We start from the raw sequence: 24323 nt of genomic DNA, 5'->3' as shown, positions 1-24323 counted from the left end.
GCGAGGGGAGCGGTCGGGTCAGGCTGGGGTACAGTCAGCCTCACAGGACGGCTGAGCAGGTCGGAGGTCCCAGGGCCTCGCGGGGGGCAGGGGCAGGGCATTGCCCACCCCCGTCCACGCTCACAGAGAGGTCAGACGCCTCACTGGACGTCCAGCACCAGGGGCAGAGCCAGGACTGGGAGAGGACTAGGGCCCCTCCAACTGGCCTTGCTTTCCCCAGGCTGGCGAGGAGACGGCGGGGCAGCGTGGACGGCGGGGCCTCCTGGCAGAGAAGCTCAGGAAAGCCATGTCCCAGGCTGGAAATGCAGGTCGGGGCGGAGGGCTCGGGACAGGGCCCAGAGGCTGGCCAGCAGGGCTCCTCCCGGGGCAGTGGCTGCGCTGCTGCAGAGGCAGACCTTCTCCGCAGTCCGGGAGCCTAGGGGTCCTCACTCCTCCACAGGCTCTGGAGGGGTCCCTCCTGCCTCCCCCAGCTCCCGGGGCCGGAGTCCCTGGATCATGGCCACATCCCTCCAGTCTCTACTTCCATCTCCACAGGCTTGTCCTTGTGTGTCCATCTCCTTTGCCTCCCTCTCACTGGACCCTGCGGCCACGTTTAGGGACCCTGGATGATCCAGATCAGTCTCCCGCCCCCAGACCCTTAGCCCCTCTGCTCATGGCATTCACAGGCCCGGAGTGGGGACACCTCTGGGCTGCTCTCAGCCCACTGCACCCCTCTTCCCAGGTGCTTGTGGGAAACGTCACCGCGCTGCACCCCCCCCCACACGCCCACGCTGCACCCCAGGCACGCAGGCGCTGCACCCCACCACGCCCACACTGCACCCCAGGCAAGCCCACGCTGCACCCCCACTCTGCACCCCCAGACACGCCCACTCTGCACCCCCGCCCGTCCACGCTGCATACCCAGGCACGCCTGCGCTGCACCCCCCCCACGCCCACACACTGCACCCCAGGCATGCCCGTGCTGCACCCCAGGGAAGCCCACTCTGCACCCCCAGGCATGCCTGCCCTACCCCCCAGACATGCTCACACTGCACCCCCAGGCACGCCCACGCTGCACCCCAGGCACGCCCGCCCCACACCCCCAAGATTGCATGTGTGCCCTCAGAGTCCGGAGGAGAAGCAACTGAGGGACAGACCCAGGGCAGGCCGCACTGAGGCTGCTCTGTGGACATTGCAAAACAAAGGGAAGTTCCCATTAAGGATGACAAAAGTGTTCCCAAACCAGACACACTGCCGACTGCACAGGGAGGGGTGGGTGTGCAAGGAGAGGGGGTGTGCAGGTGGGTGGGTGTGCAGGGAGGGGTGGGTGTGCAGGTGGGTGGGTGAGCAGGGAGAGGGGGTGTGCAGGTGGGTGGGTGTGCAGGGAGAGGGGGTGTGCAGGTGGGTGGGTGTGCAGGGAGAGGGGGTGTGCAGGTGGGTGGGTGTGCAGGGAGAGGGGGTGTGCAGGTGGGTGGGTGTGCAGGGAGAGGGGGTGTGCAGGTGGGTGGGTGTGCAGGGAGGGGTGGGTGTGCAGGTGGGTGGGTGTGCAGGGAGAGGGGGTGTGCAGGTGGGTGGGTGTGCAGGGAGAGGGGGTGTGCAGGTGGGTGGGTGTGCAGGGAGGGGTGGGTGTGCAGGGAGAGGGGGTGTGCAGGTGGGTGGGTGTGCAGGGAGAGGGGGTGTGCAGGTGGGTGGGTGTGCAAGGAGAGGGGGTGTGCAGGTGGGTGGGTGTGCAGGGAGGGGTGGGTGTGCAGGTGGGTGGGTGTGCAGGGAGAGGGGGTGTGCAGGTGGGTGGGTGAGCAGGGAGGGGTGGGTTGCAGGGAGGGGTGGGTACGCAGGTGGCCTCAGGACACTCAGGGTCCCCGTTCACAGATCAGCCAACGCTGGTACAAAAATACTCAGAGGGCTGGGGAGGTGGCTCAGTGGTAGCGCACTCGCCTGGCATGCGCGGGGCGCTGGGTTCGATCCTCAGCACCACATACAAATAAAATAAAGATGTTGTGTCCACTGAAAACTAAAAGATAAATATTGAAAAATTCTCTCTCTCTCTCTCAAAAAAAAAAAAAAAAAAACACAAAAAACAAAACCCTGAGACCCAGTTGCACGGGGTTTGGGCTGTCCACCGCCCCACGTGGCTCCGGCACTGGACGTCGTCCAGGGCGCGCAGGACCAGGCTCCAGGTGCCTCCCAAGCCCCGGGCGCCGCAGGCCAGGAAGCATTCCCAGATCTGGGTCCTGCGGGAGGTCCTGAGCCTCTCCCCACAGTGCCACGGTCCCCTGCACCTGAGGCCACCGGGGCACAGACTTGGGAAAGATCAGAGTGACAACTAGAGAAGGCGAGGCCTTGGGCCAGGGCAGAGCTGCTGGTCCCTCGTGGGACCCCCAGGAGGCTCTGGCCTGCCGGGCCCTCCCCAGGCCCCTTCCACCAGCCACCAGCCACCAAGGGCTTGAGGACTGGGCCTGGTGGGCCGCCCCCAAGGAACAGAGGGGCTTTCTGGGGACGTCCTTGCCTGGTGCCGTGGGATAGCCACAGTGACGGGGGCGGCTGAGAAGCCGGCTCCTCCCTGGCGGGGGCCAGAAGGTGAGGCCAGCCCTGCACCTGGCTCAGCGCACCCAGAGGCAGGGGCCGTCAGGTGACAGATGGCATTTGAGCAAGGTGAGGTCAGGAGAGCGGGGAGGGCAGGCCGCCCCTGGTTCCACAGCCGGCGGACCCCAGGAGAGGGCGGCGCTGGGACTCAGCAGAGGTCCACCCCACTGCCCCCTCTTCCTCCGCAGGCCACAGAGCTAAGGCCTGCAGCGTGAAGGGACCAGAGCCGGCTGAGGGCCACGGGCCACGGGGACGCTCTGAGCAGGTCACTGGCCGGCCAGCAGTCTGGGAGCCACAGGGAAGCCTGGGGGCTCCCCCAAGGGACCCTGTTTGTGATCCAGACTCGGAGCCAGCACCGTGTCCCCATCAGGCACCTGTGCAGGTCTGGGACACCTGCTCTCCCTGCCTGACCCCGGGCCAGCTCCTGCCGCCAAGCAGCGGCGAAGCAGCCACGTCCCCACGTCCTCCGGGGGACCTGGGCCACCCAGGCCTTCAACGGTAGGACGGGGCCCCTCGGGGCCAGACACCTGGCTGCCCCCCGTCCCCCCAGCCCCGTCGCCCTCTGCAGCACAGACCCGCCCTGTACCGTGGCGGGTCACCTCCCGCCTGCTGCGAGGCCTCCTGCTTCCAACACTTCTTACCAGATCCAAGTGAGACCCGCCAGACGGGGGACGCGATTCAGGACCGGCCAGCTCCGGGGAGAGCCCTCGTCCACGCCCGGGCCGGCCACCCCGGAACCCAAGTCAGTGGCATTCAGCACATTCACAGCACGGTGCCACCTTTATCTAGTTCCAGAACGTTCCTTCACCCCAAAGAAGCCCATCCTCATCGGCAGCGCCCCCTCAGCCCAGTCCTGCACCCACGGGTCCACGTCCATCTCTGTAGTCTCCTGTCACCGTCACATGCTACGTCCTGTGTGTCGGGCTCTCACTGAGCACCAGGCCAGGCCCTGATCTCTGTCCACATTGCAATCGTCACCTCCTCCTGCTGGTGGCCAAGGGACACTCCCGGTGGATGGATTACGACACGTTTATTCACTCATCCGCCAATGGACGTTTGGGTTGTTTTCACTTCAGGGCTGCTACGAGCAGAGCCGCGTGTGTGCGTGTGCATGTGTGCTCTTGCAAGTGCATGTGTGTGTGCATGTGTGTGTGTGCATGTGTGTGTGCACGTGTGTGCATGTGTGTGCACGTGTGTGCATGTGTGTGTGCATGTGTGTGCGTGTGTGCATGTGTGTGCATGTGTGTGTGTGCATGTGTGTGTGTATGTGTGTGTGTGTGCTGACCTGTCCCACACACTTTCGAGCAGAACTGCTGAGTCATCCGATCCCCTTTTTCCTGTCACCGGTGGCCAGGCCACACCTCCTGGGGCACCTCTGTGCCTGGCTCTGGTGACCGTCATGACTGTAACTGCACAGCAGCTATGTCCTTGTCCTAAGCCCCTGTGCTGGGTCACGTCCCCTGGGGTCAGTGCCTCAGCTTCCTCAGACAGGAGCACAGCACCGTGGAGGGCAGGGTCCCCCTGGATGGTCTGAAGGTCCTGGACAGCGGGGGCTGGGCGCGGGCCCTCCCCACGTGGGCAGCCTGGCTGGAGGCCTCTCGGGCGCCAGCTCTGTCCGTCCCCCTCGAGCCAGGTGACAAGTGTGCCGGGGCTGGAGTCCTGGCAGAGCACCTGGTCCTCGCCCCAGTTCCCACGTGAGGGTCTGGCCCAGCAGCCGGCCGGCCTGGGCAGGGTCCTGCACAGGGAGCAGCTGGAGGTCCTAGGGGGCAGGTCGGCTCGAGGGAAGGGGCCCCAGGAGCAGCCCTGCCCACACCTGGTCCTCCAACTGACCGCTCACAGAAGCTGCCCAGTTTGTGTTCATCATAAACCCACAGGCTGGGCAGAGGGGACCGCCCTTCAGAGCCAGCAGCCACCAACTGGCCACCAGGACAGTTCAGGGGACCAGAAGGTGCCCCTGGCCGCTGGGTAGCCCTCAGGGGACAGGAAGGAAGGGTCCAGGAAGAGCAGGTCAGCAGGTCATGGTGGGCTAGCTCGGGCAGCTTGAGGGCAGAGGCGGGAGGGTGAGGGGTGAGGCCTCGGGCAGCACGGGCGGGGTCGGGGGTGACCTGGGGACAGCGAGGGGTCTGGCCAGGGGCCTCAGGCTGTTCTGGCGACAGCCCAGCTGGGGTGCAGACACTGGGCTCCTGGAGGGTGGGCGGCCGCTGGGGAGCAGCGCCGGGAACATTCTCAGGATGACCACCCAGCCAGGCCCACTCAGACTGCCCGCCCCGCAGCGTGTCCCACAGGCATGGGCAGCCTGCCAGGTGGTGCCCCCTCCCGATCTGCTTTCCGGGCAGCCGGGCTCCCCACCCTGACCCTTACTAAGCCACTCCGCGGAGGATCAAGGCGAGACGGCGGGAGACGCAGGGTGGGGGCCGCCGGTGGGCGCTGACTTCAGGGCAGAGGAATTCACCCGCCAGCGTCTAGACCGCGGCTTTCTGGGCCGAGGGAGCCAACAGGACGGAGCTGCAGGCAGGCTGTGCTGCCACCCAGTGGCCACGGCCCCAAGGGCCCTGCAGGGTCTGAGCACATGGCAATGGGGGGGGGTCTTGGCTGGGGGCGCTGCCCGTGGGGGGCTCACACCTGCGTCTGTTTAATGATTTGATGGAAAATGACCAGAACAGCTTTCTGCTTTCACGATTGGATGGCCACTTGGCCCTGGAGACCAGGGCCAGCTCACTCCTGTCCACTGCATCCCTGCCTCCACCGGCTCCGGGCCAGGACACCCCAGGCGTGACAGCCACACACGTCCCCAGATGTGGCCCATGTTCCCTGGGGGCTGAATCACCCCAGTTGAGACACCCACACGCAGGGATATCGTGATGGGTCCTTCAGGAGACCCTCTGAATCAGGGGACAGCAGACCAGTCCCCGCACCGCCCGTCTGGATCTCTGGGTCTCACTGGCCCACGTCACCCGCCCCCGTGCACTGTGACAGCCCCGATGGGCTCCAAGGCGGCTGGCAACGGTGACAGAGGCCTTCTGGCCCACAAACCCAGGGCTATTGATCACGTGGCCCTTAGGGTCAGAATCTGCCAGTCCCTGGTCTAGACGATGCCCGGGAGCTGGCCCTCAGTCACCGTGTAGGAGGCACTCAGTGACTGGGTACGCCCTGGAGGAAATGAGATGGCCCAGAGGGACAGGGTGGGGTGCAAAGCAAAGAGCTGAGGTCAGTCGTACGCAGGGAAGGTGTCCGCGGAGGGGCAGCCTGCGCAAATGTCCTGCAAATGTCCTGCACCAAGAAGATGCCACTTGGAAGGGCAATGGGCAGTGAGGTCCATGGCTTACCTGTGGCCTGTGGTGGCTTCCAGCCTGCGGGCAGAGTGGGCGGCTAGGAGGGTCCGCCCGCCTTCGGGGTCTGGCGTACTTACAGTCTGTCCCCTCGGGGCAGCCTGCTGTCCACGTTCTAGACGACAGCCAGTTTGTGGCCCGTGCTCTTGACAATCGTGACGAGCCTGACCCAGGAGCAGTGTCCTCAACCATCAGATGACCATGGAGGGTCCACCATGCACCACCTCTTAAAACAAGTGTCACCGTCCCTCAGCCACCAGCAGGAGCCAGGTGACACAGCTGCAGCGTGGAGGGACTGAGGACCTGGTGCTCAGTGAGAGCCAGACACACCGGCCACAGCATGTGACAGTGACAGGGGAGTCCAGGACAGGGGAGTCCAGAGTTGGGACTGGACTCCCGGGCACAGGGCGGGGTGGGAGGAACTGCCTGTGGGGAGGGGCTTCCTTTGGGGGTGGAATGTTCTGGAATCAGTGGTGATGGCTGCACAAATCTGCAAATGTGCTAAAAACCACGGGGTCACCGGCTTTTAAAGGATGAACTTTATCGTGTGTCACACGAGGCCGGGTGACGGGCCCTCAGAGGCCTGCTCCTCCTCCGGCCACACCCAGGCCCTGAGGAAGGTGGCCGCACACCCCTGAGGCCCTCGCACTGCGGAGGGTCCCCGGGGCCCAGGCTGCCCCCAGCGACCCCCGTCTTCCCGGGGTATTTGTCTCTTGCTGACGGAAGATTATTGTCACTGGACAGAGACCAGCTCCCCGGGCCGGGAAGGCCACCACACACGGGGACCAGAACCCCGGAAGGCCCGTAGTTCTGGGGGACCTGCCTGGCCTGTGTCCCTTGAGACCGCACGCTGGGTGGTCAGCAGTGCCCGGAGCTGGCTCCTCCTGAAGTACGTGGGCCCAAGTGAGGGGACGCTTAGTCCAGGCCCTCGATTCTGCTGGCCAGGGATGCCCATGTCCTGAGAGGCCAGCTGAGGCCCAGAACCTGGGCAGAGGTGTGGAGCCGACCACAAGGTGGCCCCAGCCCCAGAGCACCGAGCAGGGGCTCAAACAGACGTCTGTGCTCCTGCGTCCACAGCAACGCTGTCCCCTCGGCCAAAAGGGGCCAGGTGTCCATCAGTGGATGTGGGATACTCACAGGCCATCCTGGACGGGCCTGAGGACAGTGCTCGGCGACAGGCACCAGGCTCAGAGGAGGTGCTGCAGGGTCACCCCAGGAGGCCACCTCTTGGCTGTGGCTGCCAGGGGCAGCCACACTGTGCCCTGCCTGGTGGCCTCAGCAGAGCACAGGTTCCTTCCAGGCCCCAGCAGACCTGTGGCGGGGCCCGGTGGTCAGGTTCACAGCCCTCCAGCTGCCCCTCCCAGCATCACAGAGCCAGGGCCCTAGCGGCTCAGGGCTGGCACCCCCCGGGGGCAAGAGTGGGGGCCCCAGCCGGGGTCCTGTTGTTGGGCTGCCTGGGTGTGTTCACCCCCTTCTCTCGCCTCGCTCCAGGACAGGACGCTGGATGGGGATTGGGGACCAGGCTGTGCCCACCACAGGGCTCGGGCTCCCCAAGTCTCCATGGTTACCAGGAAGCCAGGGGCAGTGCCCTTGGGAGGGGGTGCAGGGGGCGGGTCCTGGTGGGCAGGCTGCCTCGGGAGGTGGGGTGCGCCAGGCCCCCATTTCCACGGAGCCTCCTGTGGCCAGGCCGGGGCTGGGGCTCCAGACAGACCCCCGTGCACCTGTTCTTTGTTTCGGTGCTGGGCACTGAGCCGGGCGACAGCCCTGAGCTGCGCCTGCCCTTTTTATTCTTCTACTTTCATCTGAGGCAGATTCTCAGCAAGGTGCTTAGGGCCTCGCCAAGTTGTTGAGGCCGACCTTGAACTTGGCCTTCTCCTGCCTCGGCCTCAGTCCCTGGAGTTAGGGGTGTGTCCACTGCGCTCCTTTTTCTGTGATTTACTCTTCGCCTCGGCCCAGCGTGGCGGGGGCTGTCATCACCCCGGCTTTACCAGAGAGAGACGGTGATGGTGGGTGCACCTGAGGCTGGCTCCCAGGTCTGGCCCCAGAGCCACCCACCCGGAGCCACCTACACCAAGCTTCTGGGACCCCTGCCCCCACGTCTGGGGCCTGGGGTCTCCCTGCGCCTCGGCTCCCTGACTTGACACAAGGAGGCGAGATTCCCGCTAGGCTCGTGTCGCAGCGGGTCGGGATCCCTGTGGCCCCACTGCCCTGGAGATCGAGGGCGTCCTCTGCCCGGTGGCTTCCTCACCCCCACCCCTGGGTGGCTGACTGGCCGGTCCTGTCCCGGGTGGCTCCCTGCAGGGCGGGTCAGGCGGGGCCGACCCAGGCTCTTCTCTCTCCCTCCTCTCCCTCAGCCCTGAGCCACCGGCTGGGCTTGGCCCAGCTCCCTGACCTTAGGTGCTACAGTCCAGCCCGGACGGTGCCCAGGCTGATTCAAATGGCATGGCCAGCAGCTGCCCGTGGCCCTGGGACATGCCTAGGCTCCTGCTGCTAGGATTCTCCTCCCGGGAGTGGAGACGTGAAAGGCAGACGGCATCTCGTCTCCACAGGGACGGTGCCTCCGTCAGCCGTGCCGCGTAACAAACTGCCGCTCGCCGGGCAGGCCACGTGGTGCCCAGGTGGGCTCTGGCGGCTCCCCCGAGTCCTGAGTAGGCGCTTGCTCAGCTCAGCTGGGTCCTCTGCTCCGAGTCTCATCGGCCACAACAGGCCCCGAGGGGCTGGGTGACATCGGGAACTTGGGATCCCCTGCCAAGCTTCCTGGCTGTCGCCGGATCCGCTTCCTGGACACTGTGGGAGGAGGTCTGGCTTCTTGCTGGCCACTGGCTGGAGGTGGCTCCTGGCCCCCAGGGGTCCCTCTGGGACTCTGCCAGGGGGCCCCCTGAAGACAGCTGGCACCCTGCCTGTCTGCTTCCCTCCAGCCTGGCAGGGCGACCCGGGGCCACCCGGGGGCCTCCTCCAGAGCAGCTCAAGCCAGGGGTCAGAGAGGTCACCAGGTCCCTGGGGGCTCCGGGAGGCTCCATCACAACCAGGCGCCTTAGGAGGCCTCCGGAGGGGGTGGGCGGCGGGGGAGGAGGGCAGCTTCCCGCCCTGGGCGGCCCCAGCCCCGAGCACACACCCACCACGGCAGCCCAGGAGTTCAGACGCAGGCACCAAGACCTTGGGAGTGACCACTCCAGATCAACAGGTGGACTGCAACGCTGGCCCCGACCAGGTGACGTGGCCGAGTCCCCTCTTGAGAGTCCCTGTTCCCCAACAGCATCCAGCCTCTGGGTCGGGAGCCCTGGGCTCTCCTTTGCTCTAGAAACTTGTTCTCAAAACCAGGCTCAGCGGTGGGCACCAGCCGCCTGGTGCCAGGGCCGCCCACCCCTGTGGCCCACCCGGGAGGGGCCAGCTCTGTGGAGAACGTCACTGTCTGCCCACGAGGCGGGGCTTGGTTCCCCTCTCCCAAGTGCCAGTGGAACTCAGGGAGGGACTGGCGCCCAAAGGGCAGGACAGGCCAGGCTGGCCCTGGTGACCCCTCCTCCAGCAGGAGGTCCAGATCGGTGTCACGGCGACGTCCTGTGGGTCTCAGCACCCTGGCAGGGCCAGGAGGGGGCACCTCTTGGGCACATTTGTCCCCGGGTCTGGTGACCTCAGTCCAACCCTGAAACCAGACGGGCCCCCGTGGAGAGCCTTCTGCAGGACGCCGGCCAGGCCCCGCAGATGGCCAGGCGGCCGGGGACGACCGAGCTGTCACAGCCCAGAGGAGCCTGAGGACCTGATGGCCAAGCACCACGGGGCTCCTGGACCCGAGAGCTCGAGATGGGGAGGGGACACCGTGTGAACTGGGTCCCGCTGACGGGGAGCAGGGAGGCGGCGGAGCTGGACTCTGTAGGTCCACAGCCTGGTCCGGAGCTCACCAGCGCCACTCAGAGACACGTCGGTCACAACAACAGGTGACCCAGGCTGCGTCCTCACTGGCCTTTCCGCTGCGCTCGGTCCTGGGGACAGAGCTACCCGGAGCCACGCCCCAGCCCTTTCTACTTTTTAGGGTTCTGACTTTTTTTGTGGTTGCGACGGACAGATGCCCTGATCTTCTTTACTGATGTGGTGCTGGGGCCGAACCCCGCGCCCCCCACGTGCCAGGGAGTGCCCTGCCCGGAGCCCAGCCCAGCCGCCTGTTTTATTTGAGGCCGGGTGTCCTCAGTTGCTGAGGCTGGATTGAACTCCCGTCCTCCGGCCTCGGCCTCCCGGGTGGGTCTGCGGGATGGCAGGCGCGGCCACCACCCCGCCCTCACAGGACACTTTTGTAAGCTGTCCCGACACACCCAGCCACGTGGGTCCCCGCGGCTGGCCTTCTCCAGCCCCGAGGGCCCTCTCCGCTGCGCCCCGCTTCTGAGCAGATGGCACCTCACCGCTGCAGGCTGCGCCCACCCATCTGCTACCCGTGTGCTCCCCCACTCGGACCCCCACGCCCACCCAGGTGAGTCCCCTGCAGCCTGCACTGGGCTCCCCCGTGTCCCCACAGCCCCTGGTGGAAGCGTGACAGTCACCCCCACGTGTGCCTTGAGTCAGAGGGGGCCGGGGTTCCGTGAGTGCGCCGTGACCGTGACCGTCCTGGGCGTCGCCGGCTGGCGAGGCGGCTGTGGGCGGTTGCTTAGCGACGGCACAGGCCCGCTGCCTGGGCTCCTGGGCAGCTCGGCACCGCCCCTCGGGGGACGCCCTCTGCGTCTGGGGGTTGGCCGTGGTGAGCTGGGAGGTGACAACAGCTGCTGGGGACACTGGCTGGCTCTCGGGGCGGAGGGCGGGCTTGTGTCCCTGGGGCTTGGTGGGGACAGAGACGCCCCAACACAAAAGACAGAGAGCGGCCTGACGGTCCCCGAGGGGAGTCCTGTGGGCCAGAGCCTCTGTCCCCCACACGTGGGCATCTTGTGGGCAGCCTGTGGCGCTCCGGGAGGTGGAGGCCACCACCGCCTGCTCCTGGCTCCCTGGCCTCCACAGGCCCAGAGCCAGGGCCAGCCCGCCACGCCGCGTGCTCTCCCCGGCAGCCGCCCAGCGAGCGTCTGTCCCCACCGGGCACGCGCCCCGTCCCATGTCACCTTCCCACCTCCGCCTGCTCCTGCTGACTGAGGCTGAGGGTCTCTTGGGGCTTTTCCCGGGCGGGTTCAGCACCGTGAGGTCCCCACGCTGTACCCCTGCCGCGCCCTCGTGCCCATGTCCTCCCCTGCCCAGCACTGCCTGCTCCACCGGGGCCACCGTGGTCACCTCCTCCACCAGAAGACGTCCGTGGGCTGAGGCACAGATTCTCAGCCTCGCGTGGCGTCACACAGGTGCACGGCCCAGGACGCCCTCCTGGGGCTCTGGGGCCACAGGTGCCACCTGGCTCTGAAGGGCCTCTGTCACCTCCATCCCCACTGTCACCTCCATCACCTCCATCACCGCGGCAGAATGTGGAGTGACCACAGTCCCAGCCTCACCACTGCCCACCACCCTTCTGTCCCCACAGACATGACCTTTCCATCAGTTTCACACAAGGGACACCCACAGCGCTCGGCCCCGGGCCCCTCCTGTGCCAGCAGCCACCCTGGTGACCACCGAACCTGGGCCTAGCCTCACCCCGTGACCGTCACAGTGGTCAGCGGGACTCTTTGATGTCAGTGTTGAAAGCCGTGGGATTTAAGGGGTGGGCTGAGTGGGAGGGGACCAGGAGGTGACGGTCCCAGGTGGGGAGGGTGGGCTGCACAAGATGGACAGTTTGGCCCAGCGCAAAAGGGCAGGTTGCTATAAGAGAGTGACCCGGCCCTACCCAGGTCTCTTGCATCAGCTCTGGCCACGTCACCTCTGCACACAACACTCCCCATCTCCCCCGAGCTCCCACTACATGACATCACCTGTCCTGCTGGGACACAATACAAGGTACAGTCACCGGATCCTGCCTCCAGAACTGTGAGCCGGAATGAACCTTTCTTATATTTTAAAGTACCCAGCCCTGGGTGCTTTGTCATAGCAACAGAAAACAGACTGAGACGAGTTTCTCATACACTTTCCATTCAAAGACAGCTCTGTCCTTGGCCATGACTACTGTTGGGTCACTCAGGACAAAAGCTCCCTCTTAAAACTCGCTGAGGTGGAGTTCAGATGACCAAAAGGCAGGCGGCACAGCCGTGTGCTCCCTGTCCTGACGCTGTCCAGAGCTCTTGAGGACCAGCCCCACCAGTGCCATGGCTCCACACACAGCAGGACCCGTGGTGAGGAACCCCGCACAGTCCCTGTTCCCCACTGTCCATGCACAGTCTTTGTGGTAAGAAGCCCCCGACACAGAGCCGGTCACAGCGGACGCCACCTGGACAGCCGCCCAACTCCCCTCTCGGCCTGACTTCAAGAGCAGCCCAGGGCAGGTGGCAGCACGTACCTGTGCAGGAGCGCCCTCCACCACGTCCGTCACCAGCGCTCGCTTCCTGCAAGAGAAACACAGCGTGAGCCGGCACCACTCTGTGGGAGGTGCTGGAGGTGGGCGCAGGGTTGGCACGGAGGGGCACGCCCTCAGGGGACGCCAGAGGCCCACCACTCCTGCCTTCAGGTCCCTTCTGTGGACCCGGGGGAGCCTTTGGCCTGTGGGCAGGATCAACCCCAGGGCCACGGGCCCGGGGGGCGTGGTTCCCCTCCCCCAGGGTGTCGCTGACAAAGTCTCCTCGTCTGAGAAGAGGACTCCCGGCCAGGGTGGACCCCTGCACGGCCTTCCTTGTTTGCAAATGTGCTGTCCACCGCAGGAGCCTCGGGGTCCCCAGGTGACCGGCTCATCAGGCTGCCCTGCCCTTCCCCAAGCCACCACGAAAAGTCCAGAGTCCAGGGAAGCAAGCCTCGGTCCCCAGGAGCAGGTGGGGACCAGCAGGTCTCTGAGCAGCCTGAGGCGGGGCTACGAGGCTGGCCGGGCGTCTAGGGACCTGGCCCTGGGGCCTCCACCCCCCCACCACCCCCCGTGACAGGAGGGGCTCCTGGGCCTGAGCCGTGGGGCCAACAGTGTGGCTTCCGCTCAGCCCCTGGGCGCCAGGCAGAGGGCCGCGTGTCCCCCACGGACCCCAGGTGCCGGGTCTCTGTGAGCTCCCAGTGACTTTCCACAGGTGTGTTGTGGGGACCAAGTGCACCCTTGGGACTCCCTGGGAGGAGACTCTGGAGGCCCTGCCTGGTCCCCAAGTGCCCCCACATGCGGTTCCCACCTCTGACTGCTCTGGGTCCTGTCACTGTAAGAACCGCAGCTGGGAGAACGGCCCGAGCTGAGACCTGGGGACCCCAGCAGGCGCCAGGCCGGGGGCGGCCTAGGAACCCCAGTATACAGCTGGGGCCCACTTAGTGCTGGCCCCACGGAATCTGACACGTGAGAAAGGCTCCTCGTTCCTGGGTACTTTCCCAGAGCCCTGGTCTTTCTGGGAAACCTCAGGCCCACCCAGGCCAGAGGGGGCAGGACCTGGTCAGACTGTCGGGTCACAAAACGTAGGGAGACCCGGGCTGCACAGCCGAGGAGCGGCGGCCCCAGGTGCCATGCTGGGTGGGGGAGGGATACGGGGAGAACGGGATCCGAGGACAGTGGAGTCCAGCGATGGGAACGTGTCCCCAAGGGGTTCTGGTTGTCACAGATCCCCTGAGGTTGGGTAAGGTGCCGGCGGGGAGGGACTGCCGAGTTCTGAGGGGGACGGAAGCCCCAGTGCTCTCCGAGGCGCGTCTGCAATTCTGAAACTCAAAGTCACTCTTGTGCCCGGGAGGGGGGCCAGGGCTCCACCCCTGAGCAGACCCCGACCCTTTTCATTTTCATTTGCTATGTTGCAGAGGCTGGCCTTGAACTTTTGATCCTCCTGCCGCAGCCTCGGGAGCCTCTAGGATCACAGGTGGCCACCACGGCCAGGTAACGGCCGATTTTAAAACTCCTCATAGCTTTGAGGATGTGGGCTCCTCGGCACCCAAGGCCAGGAGCGCGCAGCCCCCACGCTGCCTGCAGGTGGCGCCCGTGCCACAGGAACGCCGGGGGCCCTGGGAAGCTGGTGGCCGGACCCTGCAGGACCCCGTCCACACCAGGGCCGGCGGAGGGGCTGCAGTCAGCAGGGTCAGTGGCGAAGGGGCCGGGATGCCAGGCCTCTGCCTCGCGGGCCCCACCCATGCAGACTGGTGGGGGGGACTGGCGGACAGTGCGGGAGGGATCGTGCACCTCTCATCCACCAGGGACACTTCACACACCAGGGACACTGTCCACGCACGCCAGGAAACAGGGTGACACAGGCGCCAGTCAGAGAGGGAGGGTCAGTCTGGACGCTGGAAGGGCAGTGCACTGCTGGGCGCAGTCAGACCTGCACGGCCCAGAACATTCCGCCACCCCAAGAAGCCCGTCCCACGAGCGGCCCCTCCCAGCCCTGTCCCGCAGGTCCACTCTGAACCCCCTGTGGCTGGGTCACATTCTGTGTCTGGCTCTCACTGACCATGAGGTCCTCAGGCGTCCACACTCAGCTGTCACCTCACTGCTGCCTGGAGGACTCTCCCAGTGGACAGAACATGCTGTGTGTCCCCTGACGGGAACCTGGGTAGCCTCTGCCTCTGACCGCTGGGAGCGTCTGTCTCATGAACATGTAGAGGACGCTCCTCAACCGCCTGTCCTCCCCTCCTGCCCAGTGACCTGTCCCTGAGCCCTGGCAGCAGCTCAAGGCTGTCCTTGCCCTGAGCCACCAGGCAGCTGCTGCAGGCCCCGGGTCTGCACTCAGCCCCAGAGCAGACGGACGGGCGGAGAGAGGGACGGGCGGAGGGACGGACGGGTGGAGGGACGGACAGGCGGAGGGACAGACGGGCAGAGAGAGGGACGGGCGGAGAGAGGGACGGGCAGAGAGAGGGACAGTGGGGCAGCAGCTGGCGCCCGGCTGTCCCGTCGACCCTCACCCACCCCCAAGTCAGACAGAAACGCTGCATCCATGTCAGGGACCTCTAGAGTCAGAGCAGGATGGACGGCGGGGCCCTGCTGGACAGCGGGTGTGAACCGGGTTGGACCCAGAGCAGGGCCGGGTGCCACGGGGCAGGAAGGCCAGGTCGAACCGGCCCCATGACCCGAGGGGACAAGCTGTCACTCTGAGGAAACAGACGTCAGGGGACACCCCAGTGCTCCCCTGCCGCCCACTGTGTCCCGGGAAGTGCTGCTGACAATCCGTCTGGTCTGTGGGCTGCGTTTTCTTTCTTCTTTTTAGATCAGGACCTCACCCAGAGGACCCGGTGCTGAGGACGTGAGGGGAGGACAGCCAGGCAGGAGCACAGCGAGCGGGACCCGATACGCAGCCGGTGCCGGGGACGACCAATATGCAGCCGGTGCCGGGGGGGGGGGGGGGGGGAGCCGGAGCCCACGGGCAGGACCCTGCGAGTCGGCGCCCGCCCTCCCTCCCAGGCGCTCCCCCCACACGCGGCAGAGGTCCCAGATCCCAGGCTCAGAGCGCACGGCTCTCAGGCGGCACCCAGCAGGCCCTCTGCCAGGGCATCTGGTGCCCCGTGCCCACGGGCTTCCTGTTTTGAAGCCAAACCCCCCACCAGAGGCAGGGACTGGCCAGCTTTGAGGCCTTCGGCTCACACACGGGGCCACATGCCAGGGCAATACCAAGGGGACCTTGCCCACTGTGTGGCACAGGGACAGCCTGAAGAGCGAGGGACCCTGGAGGGCCAGCGATGTCCCAGGCCCCTCTGCCTCGGTTGACCTTGGCAGCCCTCCTCAAGGGCAAAGTGGCAGCTCAGAGGACAGAGCTGGCACTGTGAGCCCCAGACCCTCCCCAGCAGGAAGGGACTGGCTCTGGCTGGGGACAGGGACAGAGATGGTGGCCCCAGGGCAGACGGCAAGGAGAGGGACAGAGAGACGCTCAGACTGGGCACGGCCATCTCTGGCACACCCTCCTCCCCTCCTGGCAGGGCCGTCCTCTGTCCAGAGCCGTCCTCTGTCCAGAGCAGCCTTTCAAAACAGCAGCAGCCCATGAGCCAGGGACACGGGACAGTCCTGGTCCTGCAGGGGCTGAGCAGCGTCCCTGGGCTCCACCCCCTCCCAGTCATGACAGCCACCTATCCCCAGGCGTCACCAAGGTCCCCATGAAGGGCTGAGCCAGGGCCAGGGGACAGCAGGACCTGGCCACGGCAGCCCCAGCCCACCTGGGCTCTGGCTCCGAGAGTTGCCCCAGAAAGTGCCCAGGAGGCTGTCTCCAAGTCCCCGCCTGGGGACACCAGGTGGAAGGCCCACTGTGCGCGCTGGCTGCTGGGGACCCGCAGGCACCCAGGTGTCCACTCCCCAGCCACCTTCCTGAGCAGCGGAGCCAGCAGCTCGGGGGTCTGCCAGGTCCCGCCTCCCTCCGCCCACGGATGACGATCCGCTGAGACCTGGCTCTGTCCATGGTGACGATCGCGAGAGCGGCTGGACCAAGAGGAGGGACGGTCTCACAGCCCAGCACAGAGGCTGGAAGGTTCTCTGTGACCACCTGGGCCCCGCAGGGTGTCAAGCTGCGTCCCCAACTCCCCCCACTCTGCCAGGACTCCCCAGTCGTGACAGCCACCAATGTCCCCAGACGTGGCCAAGGCTCCCTGAAGCAGAATCTGCTCAGGGCGAGACCCTGCTCTGAGGGTGCCCGAGGGCAGGGACAGGGGGACCCAGCACTGGCCACAGGCCAGCCCTGCCCACTGCGGCTCCTCGGGGCATCACGGGGTGGCCGGGCAGCTCGGGCCCAGAGCCCCCGCTGGCACCCAGCCCGAAGCAGAGGCACCTCGCCTCCCGGGGGCTGCCAGCCGCAGCCTTCGCTGTCACCACAGCAACCGTCTAAATATGTCACCCAGGAGCGCTGACTGAGGGGGAGCAGGGGGGCCCGGTGACAGGTGACACTCCCCCGGCTGGGGTGTAGGCGAGGGGGGGCAAGGGGGTGGCACCAGAGCCCAGGGTGGTCACAGGCCCAACCTGGAGCCCCGTTAGGACCCGGGGTTAAAGGGCAGCAGGCCAGCGGCTTGGTCCACGTCCCTGGTGTTCTTGAGACCCCTGACCCCACCTCCACCCAACACCGAGTGTCCCCTGGTCCACACGCGGCCCGCAGATGCCACTCTGGTGCCTGCTGTGGGCAGGAAGCTAAGGAGCTCTTCCCAAATAATGAACACAGGCCCCTGGGCCCCGGGGACAAGGCCGACCTTCCCTGGGGGCAGAATCGTCCCCTGTGCCCTGCGGTCACCTCGCGCCCACCCGTCAGAACCGTGATGCACAGAGGCAGACACCGAGTTCTGGGAAGAGGCCAACCTGGGACAAGAAAAGAAGGTGAGTACAAACCCATTTCTTCTCCATTCAGAACCACAGCGCTACGCTGAGGCCGGGGAGGGGACAGTCCCGCCTCCCGGTGGCACCCGGCCTGTGGTGAGCCGGCCCCTCCCCAGTCCCCGCCCACGGCTGCGGCCTCATGTCTGAGTCTCCAGGGACACGGTGCCAGTGCCAGCCTCCCGAGTCACCAGGGTGGAACAGGGGCATCCAGCCGTGCCTGAGGCGGGGCGGAGGGGCTCTGTGGTCAGGTCAGGAGCTGCTGTGCCACTTGGTGTCTGGGTCCCCCTCGAGGAGCTGGACCTGGGCTCACAAAGGGCTCCATCAAGGGGCAGAGGATGAGTCTCAGGTTCCTGGCCCGTGGCAGCTGCCACCTGTGCCCTACTGTCCCTGAGGCAGCCGCAGACCCTGCACCAAGAAGGGGCACGGCTGGTGCCAGCCACACTTCATTCACAAAGTCAGGTGGCCTGGATTGGGCCCACGGGGGGGCCGGGGGCAGCGAGACCCAACAAGAGTCCACTCCGACCCGGCACCTCTGTGGGGCGCTGCCAGGTCACCTCCACGTCAGCCAGGCTCGGAGGGCACACCTGTCATCCTAGCTGCTCGGGAGGCTGAGGCAGGAGGATTGCAAGTTCAAGTCCAGCCTCAGCAACTTACTGAGACCCTGTCTTAAAAGAAAAAGAGCTGGGGTGCGGCTCGGTGCCCTGGGTTCAGTCTTCAGGGCAAAAACAGAAAAACAAAACAAATCTGCCCCGTCCAAACAGGGCCAGCCTGAGACGCCGGTGCCGCGGGGCGAGGACAGCAGAGGCCACGTGGGGGGGGCGCTGGGGCCGGGGCTTGGTGGTGAGGCACCCGCCTAAGCCGCCAAGGGCACCTGGTCTGCTGACCGACCAATGACCACATCACCAGGACGTGCACCCGGGGACACAGGTGGGGCACTGGGGACCTCTCTGGACTGAGTTCCCAAGTTCTCTGTGCATCTGAACTGAAAGGAAGAATGTGTTTGAGACAGTGAGGGAGGTGACAGCAGCCAGCCACTTGCTCTGCACATGTGACCAGGAGCAGTGAGACCCGGTGACAGCCTCCTGACGGTGATTACATAAACCAGAGAAGGGCTCTTTCTAAAAGCAGGATATGCAGATCAGCGAGCGAGCGAGAGTCAGGGAGGGGAGGCGGGCACCCGCTCCCTCCGTGTCCCCTCCCTTCGTCCCCTCCTGTCCCCAGCCCAGCTGCGGGGCCAGGTGTGGGCTGCTGCTCAGGGCTGCACGCAGGGCCGCAGGGTGCAGCCAGGCCTGGGCTGGAGGAGGCCTTTCATGGAGGGAAGGAAAGTTCTAGAAGAGGGAGGAGGCGGGACTAACAGGACATGGCCTCCGGTCTTCCAGGGCCGCTCCTTAGACTTCGCTGGGGTCCGCCACAGGGTGGCCCTGCAGGGTGCTGAGCAGCAGCCCTGGCCCCTCCCACCCCAGGCCAGGATGCCATCGTGGGGCCACACAGGTCCCCAGAGATGGCCCGGGGTCTCGGGGCAGTCACCTCCAGGGAGGCCCCTCCACAGGACCCAGGCTCGGCGCCAGCTACCCACAGGACACCTCACCTCAGCCTCCAGCCGAGGCCAAAGTCCCACCCACGGCCGGAGCCGGGGGCAGCCCCAAGGGGAAGGAAGGTCATCATCCGGAGTGCCAAAGGCCACTTGAAGGACGGTATCCCTGGACCGGGAGAGGCTGATGTGACAGAGAGGGGGCACCGCTGGCCCACCATTGGTTTTAGTCGATAAAGTTTTATTGAGACGCGGGTGCCCCTTCCTCCCCACATGCCCTCGTGTCTCCGGGGGACACAGAGCTGAGTGGCCGCCACCGAGGCTCCCTGGCTGCAAAGCCCACAGCAGCCACTGCCTGGAGCTTGACTGACCCCCAGACCCTCCGACCCCCGACCCCCAGACCCCCGGGGGGAGGCCTCCGCCACAGCAAGCCCGGCGCTCCTCCCCACCACGAGCAGCGCTCTGCCAAGGTGACCCCCAGGGCCTGCCTGCCCCTGCTGGGCTGGCGCCTGGCCACCCCCACTGCCCGCCCCACACACGTATGCCTGGTGTGCCCACCAGCCGGGAGTGGCCCGGGAGTGGCCCCGGCAGCAGCTCGCTGGCTGTCCCTGGCTGTCACGTGGGGTGGAGCTGAGGCTCTGCTGCGGCTGGGCTGCGGGGACGGTCGCCTGACAGCAAGGTCAGCCCCAGCCGCAGCGCCCACAGCAGACTTGCTGAGCCAGGGCTGCCCGTGCACACGCTCTGTCCTGGGGCCTGAGCGGCCCTGGCTCCACTCTGTCCTGGTCACCCCGCGCTCTCAGGTCTCAAGGTCACTTTCGCCCGCAGTCTGCCCTCCACGCTGCTCTGACGGCTCTCTGGGGTGGACGTCCTGGCCAGCGACACCCCTTCCAGCACGAGGGCTTCCACCTGGGTCCCGACCCTGGCGGGGAGGCCTGAGCTGGGCCTGCTGAGGGCCACCCCGGGTCTGACACCACTGGCTGGTGGCCCCTCAGGTCCCCCGAGGTACCCAAGCTCTGGGTGCCCCGTGAGACCTCAAGGTGACTTTCACTCCCACATTCCCACACACCCCCTGACTTACTGCCACCTCTGGGACAGGGGACAGGAAGGTACCACCAGGGACATTCGTTCTCAAGAGCAGAGGGACAGGTGGCCCATCCCGGGTCCCCAGCTTGAAGCCAGCCCCAACTCAGCGGGTGCCTGACTGTGGAGCCCTGGAGAGGGGACGCCCGCTCACGGGCCCCGGAGTGGGACTCAGCCCCAGGCCATCAGCCCTGCCAAGTGCCGGGGGCCGCCGTGGCCAGACTCCTGACCTCTAAGCACTGGCAGTGATTCAAATAGAAAACCAGGAAGTGCCACCTCGGCTGGGTGACAGGTCCTCGCCCCCAGGGGTCGGTCGTGTGGACGGCCCCGTCCCGATGTGTTCCTCCCCAGGACCTGGAACCCCAGGCCCCTCAAGAGAAAACACCAGAGACATTCAGATTGGGGACATTTTAAAACCCCTGACAGATCCTTCTCGAAATTTCCAGGTCATCAAGAAAAAGGTCCTCGGCACAGCCAGGTCAGCCCTGTACCCCTGCCATCCAGCTGCTCGGGAGGCTGAGACAGGAGGACGGCGAGTCTGAGGCCAGCCTCAGCAACTTAGCCAGATCCTGGGGTGTGGCTCGGGGGTGGGTGCTGGCCCAGCATCTGCCAGGGGCTGGTTCCCTCCCCAGCGGGGGAAGGGCCAGGGAGGAGGAAGGCGGCACAGCGCCCAGGAGCCGGGGAGGGGGACGAGCAACAGTCCTGCAGGGCCCCAGGAGCCCGGGCGGAGCCTGAGCCGTGGCTGGCACAGACGAGCGACTGGGGACGGTGCCAGTCCTCACTCTTCTGCTGTGTGACGGGCCCAAACCCCGGGCCTCCGTGCGCTCCTGCTGGCCGTGCGAGATGACCCCCCTGCACCGGGCACAGGTGGCGAGGTTCAGCCCTCCGCCACGTCTGCCCACTCCACAGGGGGACCTTCCGGAACCTGTGAAGGAACCTTCCAGCTGGAGCAACTCCGGGTCTGCAGCAGAACACGGGGACCTCAGGGCCCCAGGTCCAGCTCCCTCCCGTGTGCAGCTCAGAACCAGACCCGGAGCCACTGCGACCTCAGGTGGCCGTGTCCTCCCCAGTGACCACCTGCAGGCCAGGCGCCCGACACAGGCCCCACGGTGACAGCCTGAAGGCCTGGTGCCCAGGACGCCCCCCAGAGCCAGCAGCCTCTTCGCCACACGGGGCTGGCCAGGGGATCGTGAGGCCCCGCTGGGGACAGGCCTGAGGACAGTGACCACCCACCCTGGCTCCAGCCACAGAAATGCTGGGAAGCACTTCCCAGGATCCCACAGGACACGGGGACCTGCCCGCCAGGCTCCTCACACGACCCTCAGGGGAGGGTCCGCTCTGGGACCCCAGGGCCTCGACGGGGACTTGTGGGTGTCACACCTGGGGAGCTCCTGGCCTGGAGTGGGTGGGGCGGGGGCTGCTGCTCAGCACCTGCCGGCCCAGGACCCACGTCCACGGCCCCCAGGGACGGGGACCCCGGGTTCATGATTTAGGAGAAACAAGTTTGTGTTGGAGCCTTGAACCTGACCTTGTTCTGGGAACGTCGGTCATCACAGAGGTGGGCCTGAAGAGGGGACGTCAGACACAGGTGCACAGGGAGATGGCCACGTGACCACAGAGGACACCAAGGGGGTCTGCCACCCACAGAAGCCAGAAGGAGCCTGCCCAGGAGCCCAGGGAGCATGGCCCTGCCACACCTGGACCTCAGACTCCTGGCCTCCGGAACGGCTTCTTGGGGTCAGTTTGGTATCTTTGTGGTGCTGGGGTGGACAGGGGCCTGGGCATGCGAGGCACGGCCACCCCGGGCCTCAGAACCCTGAGAACAGACGGCTGTTGTTCTGGGGCCCAGCTGGAGGTCATCAGCCACGGCGACCCTGGAAGTGGACGCACCCTCCAGATGTCCACTCCCTGCCCCACACAGACCCTGCCAGGCAGGCCACACAGCCCCAAGGGCAATTGGATGCCTGTGTCCATCTGGAAGGTTCTGGGAACCCTCGGAGGCCCCCAGGGGTCGCGGTCCCTGCAGAGCAGGGTCAGGGCTTGGTGGCCCCCCGAGGGCTCGGTGGGAGCAGGGTCCGCGTCTCACAGGCAGGACCACAGGGACGGGAGCCTGTGCCTCGGCCCCACGAGGCCTGGAGGGAAGCCACCGTCTGTCACACACGAGCGGTGTTGGCACCGCAGAGGAAGCGGCTGCTTAATTAGACTCCGATGGCCGGCGGCTCCCGGAGGAGCTGTCCCGACCAAGCCACAGCGCCAGAGGCGCCACGCCTGGGGACATGTGTGGTGTCACTCTGGAGCTCCTGCCTCACGTGGGTGGAGACCAGGGTCGCTGCTCAGTACCTGCAGCGCCCGGGATGCCACCAGAGAGACATGGCCCCCAAGTGTTCAGAGTCACGGTCCAGAGAGCCCAGCCAGCCGCACACTGCCATCGTCCACAGAGGTGTCCCCGTGTGAGTGTCCCTGTGGCTCACAGGATAAAGGGCCACGTCTGGGTGACAGTGGAGAAGAAATAATGCGATGCCAGCATGGACTCAGCTACCGACAGGAATCCACTCCAGCCCGGCAGCCTCCGCGCACCAGGGCCCCCATGCGCCAGGAAGCCCCAGGAGCTCCAGAAGGTTCTGGAAGTCTCGCCACTCAGCTGCTGCCGGCCGTGCCTCTCGCACCCCAGGTCCTCCCCTCAGAACAAGGACCGTCCCCCCGCGTCGGCTCCCCGGTCTCTCAGGGCCAGTTCCCTCCATGGAGCCCCAAGTGCCCCGGGGTCGCAAGACCGTGGCCAGTGATGCCACCTGCCCCGTGGCCCTCCACACAGAGGAGCCACCGCCTGGCGCAGACCCGGGGACATCGGAACAGGGTGCGGCAGTGTCCACCGCTCGCCTGGGCGTGACTACAGAGGACTCTGCCACGGGTCTGAAGAGAGACGGCAGCATAACGTGAGACACACTGTCACCTTGTAAGGTGGGCCTCCCCCTGGCACCCAGCACTCACCGAGGTGTGCGGCCTTCAGCCCCAATTCCAGAACATTCCACCACCCAGAAGGAAGCCCGACCCACGAGCAGCCCCCACAGATCCACCTCCCTCTCTGGACTCCTCTGTCCTGGGCCCTGGCGTCACTGGGTCACACGCCGTGGCCTGTGCGTCTGGCTCTCACCTTGCTCCTGTTTGTGGCTGAGGACACTCTGGTGTGCGTGGCCAGGCTGTGTGTCCCTTCCCCTGTTGGTGGACGTGGCCGTCCCTCTTTGCCATCTGTGTCTGCTGCTCTGCACGCACCAGCACAGGCCTGAGGCCATGTCCCCCTCCTAGCTGCACCCCAGGAGGGGCGCTGCTGGACGCCAGGGCAGAGCCTGCGGCCCATCTGCTGGGTGGCCACACTGCTGCAGGCTCCGGCCATCGCACTGGTGAGGCTGCCCCTGCGAGGTTCGACAGACCCTCCTGGTGACGGGGACCCGCAGTGTCTTCACGGAGAGCAGTGGTCAGCAGGAGGAGGCCTCCCGTCTCCCACTCGGCGGCCACGTGCCATGGGCAGTCACTGGCTGGCAGGGGCTGCCCCTCCATGACGGGAAAGGGCTCTGCCAAGCCGGGCGGGAGCCGCCAGCGGCCAGTCCTGTCGTGCGGCCAGGGGGCGGACAGTCTCCCGGCCATGGGCCTCCCCACGAAGTGAGGCCTCCAGGGCCAAGGCCAGTTCCCTCGCCCCAAAGGACCCTCGGGGCACCTTGGGGACGGTGAGGGGAGCCAGAGGGCGCGGCGCGGCCCCAGTCCAGGTGGACGCTGCCTCAGGCTGAGGCCATGGGACCAGCACACACCGGCTGCCACCTGCTGGGAGACTGCACCCGGGGCCCACAGTAACGTCCACCTCTAGATACAGCGCGGCCAGGTGAGGCCGGACGGGCCCGGGCCAGCACGCAGGGGCCCTGGCGCCACAAAGCAGCCAAGGGAACAGGGGGGAGGGGCAGACGTGCCCGGGCAGCCGCTGCATGAGGCGCTGGGCGCTGGCCTGGGCCTGCGGCGGGCGGGAGGGCACGGCCGACCTCAAGCTTCCGGCCCTCCACAGTGTCCTCCTGCGACAGACGGAAGGGCGCACACCCAGGTGGCCGCTGCCCACGGAGCGGTGCTGTCAGCCACGACGGGTCACGGCAGATGGAGCTCGAGGGCCCTGCTCATCGGAGAGCAGATGCGGCTGCGTGGCCTGTGGCCTGCTGAGGGGAGCTGCAGGGATGGTGGGCACCGTGCGCGCTGGGCAGGGCAGGGGCCGGAGAGCAGGGGCAGAGCTCGGGGGACGCTGCCCAGCCCTGCTCGTGCTGCAGGCCCGGGCTCCCCCCGCGGAGACGGTGACAGGGCACGTGCCAGGGTGACTCACCACCCGCCAGGCCAAGCTGCGGCATGTGAGTGGGGGAGGTGGTGGACGCACTCGGCTCACAGCGGCCTGCGTCACGCTGGTCCCTGGTGGCCCGTCAGACCCCTTCCTGGGGTCGTCCACAGCCGCAGGGTGGCACCGTCTCGGGGCCTTGGCCACAAAGCCCATTCGGTGCCCGTGGCCCAG

The 24323-nt window shown here is 66.5% G+C and overlaps 1 protein-coding gene across 1 annotated transcript in view; it reads right to left on the bottom strand.

The window, feature by feature from the left end:
• The window catches only part of Gng7 (G protein subunit gamma 7), a 61012-nt gene that overhangs the window by 27511 nt on the left and 9178 nt on the right, over nucleotides 1–24323 (bottom strand). The window contains exon 2 of the mRNA XM_026414682.2: nucleotides 12283–12328. The gene's annotated coding sequence lies outside the window, so the exon portion shown is untranslated. The remainder of the gene's footprint in view (nucleotides 1–12282; nucleotides 12329–24323) is intronic.

The sequence above is a fragment of the Urocitellus parryii genome, chromosome 3 (genome assembly GCF_045843805.1).
Source record: "Urocitellus parryii isolate mUroPar1 chromosome 3, mUroPar1.hap1, whole genome shotgun sequence".
In the NCBI taxonomy this organism is placed as follows: domain Eukaryota; kingdom Metazoa; phylum Chordata; class Mammalia; order Rodentia; family Sciuridae; genus Urocitellus; species Urocitellus parryii.
This window is presented reverse-complemented; position numbering and strand designations above follow the sequence as displayed.